The sequence below is a fragment of the Eptatretus burgeri genome, chromosome 3, assembly GCF_056783735.1.
Source record: "Eptatretus burgeri isolate ZD-2024b chromosome 3, Ebu_testis_v1, whole genome shotgun sequence".
Taxonomy (NCBI): domain Eukaryota; kingdom Metazoa; phylum Chordata; class Myxini; order Myxiniformes; family Myxinidae; genus Eptatretus; species Eptatretus burgeri.
The window spans coordinates 14406947-14412946 of NC_140963.1; the positions used below are offsets into that span (position 1 = coordinate 14406947).

Below are 6000 nucleotides of genomic sequence, written 5' to 3' on the forward strand. Positions count from 1 at the left end.
TCAGCCCATCTTTGCAATTGGCATCATGTCTTCCTCTCATCATCAGCATTGACGTTACCCAGGGGCAATCATCTTTGGATTCACTGCAGATTCCCTCTCAGAAATTTATTGGGGCACTAAATTGTGAACAAGAGTTCAGGTGTATATATATATATATATATATATATATATATATATATATATATATATATATATATATATATATATATATATATATATATATATATATATATATATCTGGATATGCAGTCTCACAATAATTCAACATTGCTTGACACTCTGCACTGCTTGCCAAGTCCTCTGCCTATGGCAACCAAGGCAAACTATTCCTGACTCAACAACGTCCTCCGCTTGTATATTCAAGGTATATCCCTTTACGGTATGCTTTCATATTCCCTTCAAGTGGGGGTTGGAGAACCTCAAGACAGAATCTTGGGCCCAGTTTTGTTCCATAAAAACTTAAAATAAATTCTTAGATGCCCTTAAAAACTCTTTTCTTTGTATACAAAGTCTAGGCTCATGGAAGAGTAGGAAGGTGATATGATTGACAGAAAAGTGACAATGCACAGACATCGGAGCAACAGGTGGATGCGATCATGCTAACGACTAAATTGATGAATCGAGAAAGCAAAATATAGAGAGAAGAGTGGAGTAACATGGATAACCTCTCAGTAAGATAGCTGGAGGGAACAGAGCTATAAAGATCACAGGTAGAGATGTAAGATGACATGAGATGATGGTGCACTGCCATATTGAAGCCCTAAAGGGAGGAGTGGAATTGCTTCCTTCAGAAATGTAGTCTCACAGGAGAACAGAGAAACAATGTGGTGGAGGTGAGCAGGAAATCTGGATTTTGGAAGTTGAATAAGGAGTCAGTTGCTGGAAAAGTATGCATATCCTTGAGAAACTGGGGATGCTTGGAAGGTTTTATTATTTAGTATTTCGCATGCAGTGTGTGGCTGCAAGTTGCATCCTTGCTGGGAGTGCAGCTGAGCCATTGATGCACTGACCCCTGTTTCCAGTAACCTGGTACTCATCAGAAGGATGACAGGCTGTCAACGCACCTGGTGTTATTTAACGGAATGGCAGGGGCTCAGACTCAAGACCCTAAGATCTTAAGCCAGCCACCTTTACCATTAAGCCAACACCAGGCTTTGCTTTGAAGGTTGAAAGAGCAGAAGGAGCAGGTCCCAAATGTACGGCAGTACCCTCTGGAACTCTATTTTTTGTCTAAGTGCCAAGGGTACCTATGACAAGTCATGAATATTTCTGTGGCTGAGAACAACCCAAGACAGGTTTCTGCTCTATCTCCGGTGCTGTTCCAGCCATAATTTGGAATTTTTCTCAGTTGCCAGGATATGTATGGCCTTCTCTTGTGAAAGACGCTGTGGGGTCTTTCACCCCAGCAGTGAGCACTCAGAGTTGAGATTCCAGCTTTATTTTCCTCGAAGGATGGCATGCACTCATTGGTGCTCAAATTAGCAGGGTGACCATTTGCAGTTGCTTTGATTATCCCACCAAGATCAGACAGTTCAAAGGTAACCGTGCTACATTTGAGCTGTCTTGCCAGCACCCGATATCTTGCCACTCACCCTCATGATATGTGCTGTGCTATTTGAGGAACATTTTCTGTTAAGCCTAAGCTTTAACATTTGAACTTGTTGCCTTTGTCATGTTTGTCCACTATTAAATTGAAGTCTAAATAAATTATGGTCACCTATGTATGAATTTGAGTTTGTTTGTTTTTTAAACCAATGTTCATTTCTTCCATTGGTGTGTATGGAGATAAACATGTGCCAAGCCTTAACACTTAAAATTGGTTACTTGCCAGCATGCTGTTTATTGTTGCCTTGTGTCCATTACTGCTATGAATTTTTCAAGATGTTGGAATAGTTTGGGCTCGATAAGTCGTTCAGCACGGTCCTTCTCATCAGAGACATGGAATCTGGCAAGTATCAGTTTGGTTTGGTATGGACCCCCGATAGACTTCAGTTGAGACTTGATGTCACCAAATTGGCTCTCTTCCGCAACATTGGTTAAAATTTATCAACAGCCCTGGTTTTAGACAAAAATAAAGATTTTGTCCTTTGCATAAATTAATGGATTGATGTGCAAAAGGAGCTACCACAAATTTAAAGTGAAAACAGATATGCAATACCTTGTATTAGTTGTTCAACTTATTAGAGAAGGATTCATCCTCCAGTCGGACAATGATCTAACCATCCTTCTAAATTATGCATACGGTAAGAAACAACACATTGATCTCCTCCAATACAACCAGGCTGGCCCAGTCCCAATTTGTTATTTTATACAAATGAGATTCTTTGTAATGAATTTTAAACAAGAGACAAATGATACTACCTATTCCAATGGAATTGTGGGAATATCTCATCACGTTTTTAAATATGGTAACACAAAATATTAAGACTTTTGAAAAAAGGTTCTTAATAAAATTTCTCCACTAATCTATGTAATTGTAAACACAGTTGATGGAGTTAATTATGAGGGAATATGACAGAGTTGTTTTAAGATAACGAAGGGTCGACAAAATATGTGCAGAAGTGGTTTTTTTTGAGAATAGACAGTGAAAGGCCTGAAAGTAAACAAGAGGTGAGTTTGGACGGTGACAAGATAAAGGTCTTTCAGTCATCGAGTAGTTGATGCATGAAATGGTCTCCCTGGAAAGCTAAAAAAAAAGTGGCAAAAGAAACAGGGGATAAGTTTAAATTGTAATTAGATAGGTACCTGGAAACATTTTGAATAAAGGGGTAGATGGATATTAGCACGACTTGTATCAGTATCCGTTTGCGAGTGGATGAGTGATAGTATACATGTGTAGTGATTGTCATTTCTGTGGGAGGGTCTCATCAAAGGGTGAGTGTGTGGTTGGTCTTTATGCACACATCACCCTATAACTGCCTTCGGACCCCCTCCAAAACAACAACAACATTTATCTATAGTACGGATAATAAAAATACTTTTAGTTAAAATATTATTATTGAGATTGAATCTGTGGCTTGAGACAGATTTGTTTGACCTGGCGTTGGTGTCGGGCAAGCCTGATGTGCCGAATGGCCTCCTGCATCAAAGATCTTTGTTATCCCTTGTTACTTGCAAAATCGAAGATTTTATTTTGTCTTTGCCTGTTTGTTTATCGCCTATAGGTCACAATTTTAAACTGATCTTCACGAAAATTCACCACATGGTAGAGTTTGTCATAAGCAAGAAGCCTATTGTTTTTGAGGACAAAAGGTCAACATTGGCCAAAGATCAACAAATTTGTCGAATTTCTAAAGTCCCCAAATTTCATCCAATTGACTAGAAATTTGAACATGATTTTCATATCAGCTTATTGAATTGAACCACCAATTATTTTTGAGGTCAACGTTGGCCAAAAGGTCCACATAGGCCAAAGATCAACAATTAAGGTGGTATTTCTAAAATCCTCAATTTTCATCCCATTGACTTGAAATTTGAAAAAGATTTGCATATCAGATCACTGAATTCAACCACCCATTATTTTTGTGGTCATATTTGTTATATACATTATATACTTTTTCTTGTTATATACATTGTTAATTTTTGCTTGTAATCGATGAATGCTTATAAATATTATCAGAACTAACAAACATCATTTTGCATGTAATGTTTTTGGTTTTCTTTCTCCCATTTGGTTTTACAAATGAAGATTGGAGTGTTTGCTATTTTCATCTGAGCACAAAGCAAATTATCCTTGATACCAGGTATGAACTCGATGTACTGTACTGTCCTTTATTGATTTGTCCATTATCTTCTCTCCTTGCAATTCATACAAAAGTGCACTAAAGTCCTTGTTCTATGTGTAATGAAATATGTGCAGAAATACATCCATGAATCGGAGACAGTGGTAATCAAATCTTCATGTAATGTATATTATTTACTGAATACAAGCTAATGTAACGATGATTTAACTGTACATTATTTAGTTCTTGCTAATCCAAGCATATATATGGAGCAAATCCAAGCTTTCCGACCTAATGTAGTTTTGAACATTACGTATGGAATTCTGATTTCAAATGGCAATATAACATGCTGTTAGGTAGGATGCGAGACATCCGTGTGCCACTAAACAGTTAATTAAATCATCCCAGGCTTATCACTTCTCTCTCTCCTTCCACTGCATAATATAATAACAACACACAATAACCTTTTCATCCTGATTGGTGAAAGTGTCAACTATAGAAGTAGTGAGCGAGCACTATCTTATCACTTTGCCTTGAAGTCAGCCACAGTGTCATATTGCTCTGAGAAAGAGGTGCTATTCCACTTGAGAGTAGAAATGAATAACATTGACTTCCAGGTGCCTAAATGAATGTTAACACACACCTTTGAAAAAAAACGATGTCATGCAAAAATTACCATTATTATGCTTGATATGCTCGAAGAGGTTCAACCTGTCTGTTCAGGAACTGTGTGTGTGTGTGTGTGTGTGTGTGTGTGTGTGTGTGTGTGTGTGTGTGTGTGTGTGTGTGTGTGTGTGTGTGTGTGTGTGTGTGTGTGTGTGTGTTTTCATAATTTGGTGGAAGCTGAATTGTGGAGCACACCTTGTTTTATCTGTCTGTGCCTGCCCACGTGCAGTTGGGCAGATGTAAAGATCCCATTTAGAACGGTATTAAAAATTATGCTCTCTAATTTATGTGTGCATGACCTTAATGGGTGAAGATCACATCGGGCACCGACTCACTCTAAGATGTGTAACTGCATCGGAAAAGATGGGGCTTTTATCAAGACATAGGTAAGAATAGAGATGCAAACATGTTTCACCATTTTGGGGATCATCAGCACAATGTAGTGTCCCCTAATGTGAACAACCTTATCGATTAAGGTTTGCTCAAAGATCTTGAATGTTGCAAATTCTGGACAAAAGCTCCAAGGCCACACCGATCCGTTTGCTGCACACGACACTGATTAATTTCTCAAACTTCTGGGTAGTATGACAGCACACTGTGTCCAATCGCATCAAACTCCTTCTATTCTGCCATTCTTGTTTCTTTACAGCTGGGGAGCATTCTTTTACTACATCCATGTTTTTTTTGCAGCACATCTTTTACTAATTATATTTTCGATTGCATCGCATTTGGAAGATGACACAGTCCATGCCTGAGCTGGCAGAGTCTGTGCAACACTGTGTTTGTCACTGATTGGGTTCTGTGAATTAAATTCCAGTAACCTGTTGGTGCATGTTGCTTTCCTGTATACTGAAGTTTTTAGTGAACAATCGGCTGGCAGGATTGCCTAGAGGTGTGCACACTTGCCTCTAAGCTGTCTAACCTGGGTTCGAATCTCAGCCCAGCTATAAACTGTCCGCCTGGTGTTTCACAGGCTGGGTGATTCATCAATGTGTGTGCTCTCCCTCGGATGGACGTCAAACTCAGATCCCGTCTGCCAGCATTAGTTGGTGGATGTTAAAGATCCCACAGTGTCCCTCGCAAAGTGTAGGTGAGCTATTGCCAGCACCATGAACGAATAACAATTTGCTGCCCTTACCTACAAAAGGCACTGCTTCAGTGGCACAACCATGCCCCCAGCCAATGATGCAACTCCGCAGCCTTGTGATGCATATTTAAGAAGAAAAGAAGAAGTGAACCATTGGTTTCTTGTTAATCCACTACATTCATAAAAGCTCTATTGTTTAATGTATTTTGTGAATCTGATGCTGGGAAAGACTCAGCCATGTTTCTCGATATGATCCACCATCTCCTGATGCACAGTGGCAAAGGTGTCATCAACATATCTGTTCCGGTACCATGGAGTTCAGTTCTCATTATACTCAAATATCTTTTGTTGAAATTCCTCTACAACAAGGTTATCGACAACAGCACGTAGCTATGTCAAATATCTGTTGATCGTGTTTCCTGTTATAATTTAAGGTCATGTTATTTAAACACGTTTCAAGTGGGCCAGGAATATCCTCTGTGGTCAACTGGCTGTAATAAGAGGTCATTCTCCAATCATCGGACT

At 39.1% G+C, this 6000-nt stretch overlaps 1 protein-coding gene across 2 annotated transcripts in view; it reads left to right on the top strand.

Annotated features, from left to right (window-relative positions):
• Window positions 1-3743, top strand: part of LOC147029430 (uncharacterized) — a 42814-nt gene extending 39071 nt beyond the window's left edge. For both annotated transcript variants that reach the window (XR_015055718.1, XR_015055719.1), the window contains one exon: window positions 3689-3743. The gene's annotated coding sequence lies outside the window, so the exon portion shown is untranslated. The remainder of the gene's footprint in view (window positions 1-3688) is intronic.
• The last annotated feature ends 2257 nt before the right edge of the window (window positions 3744-6000 follow it).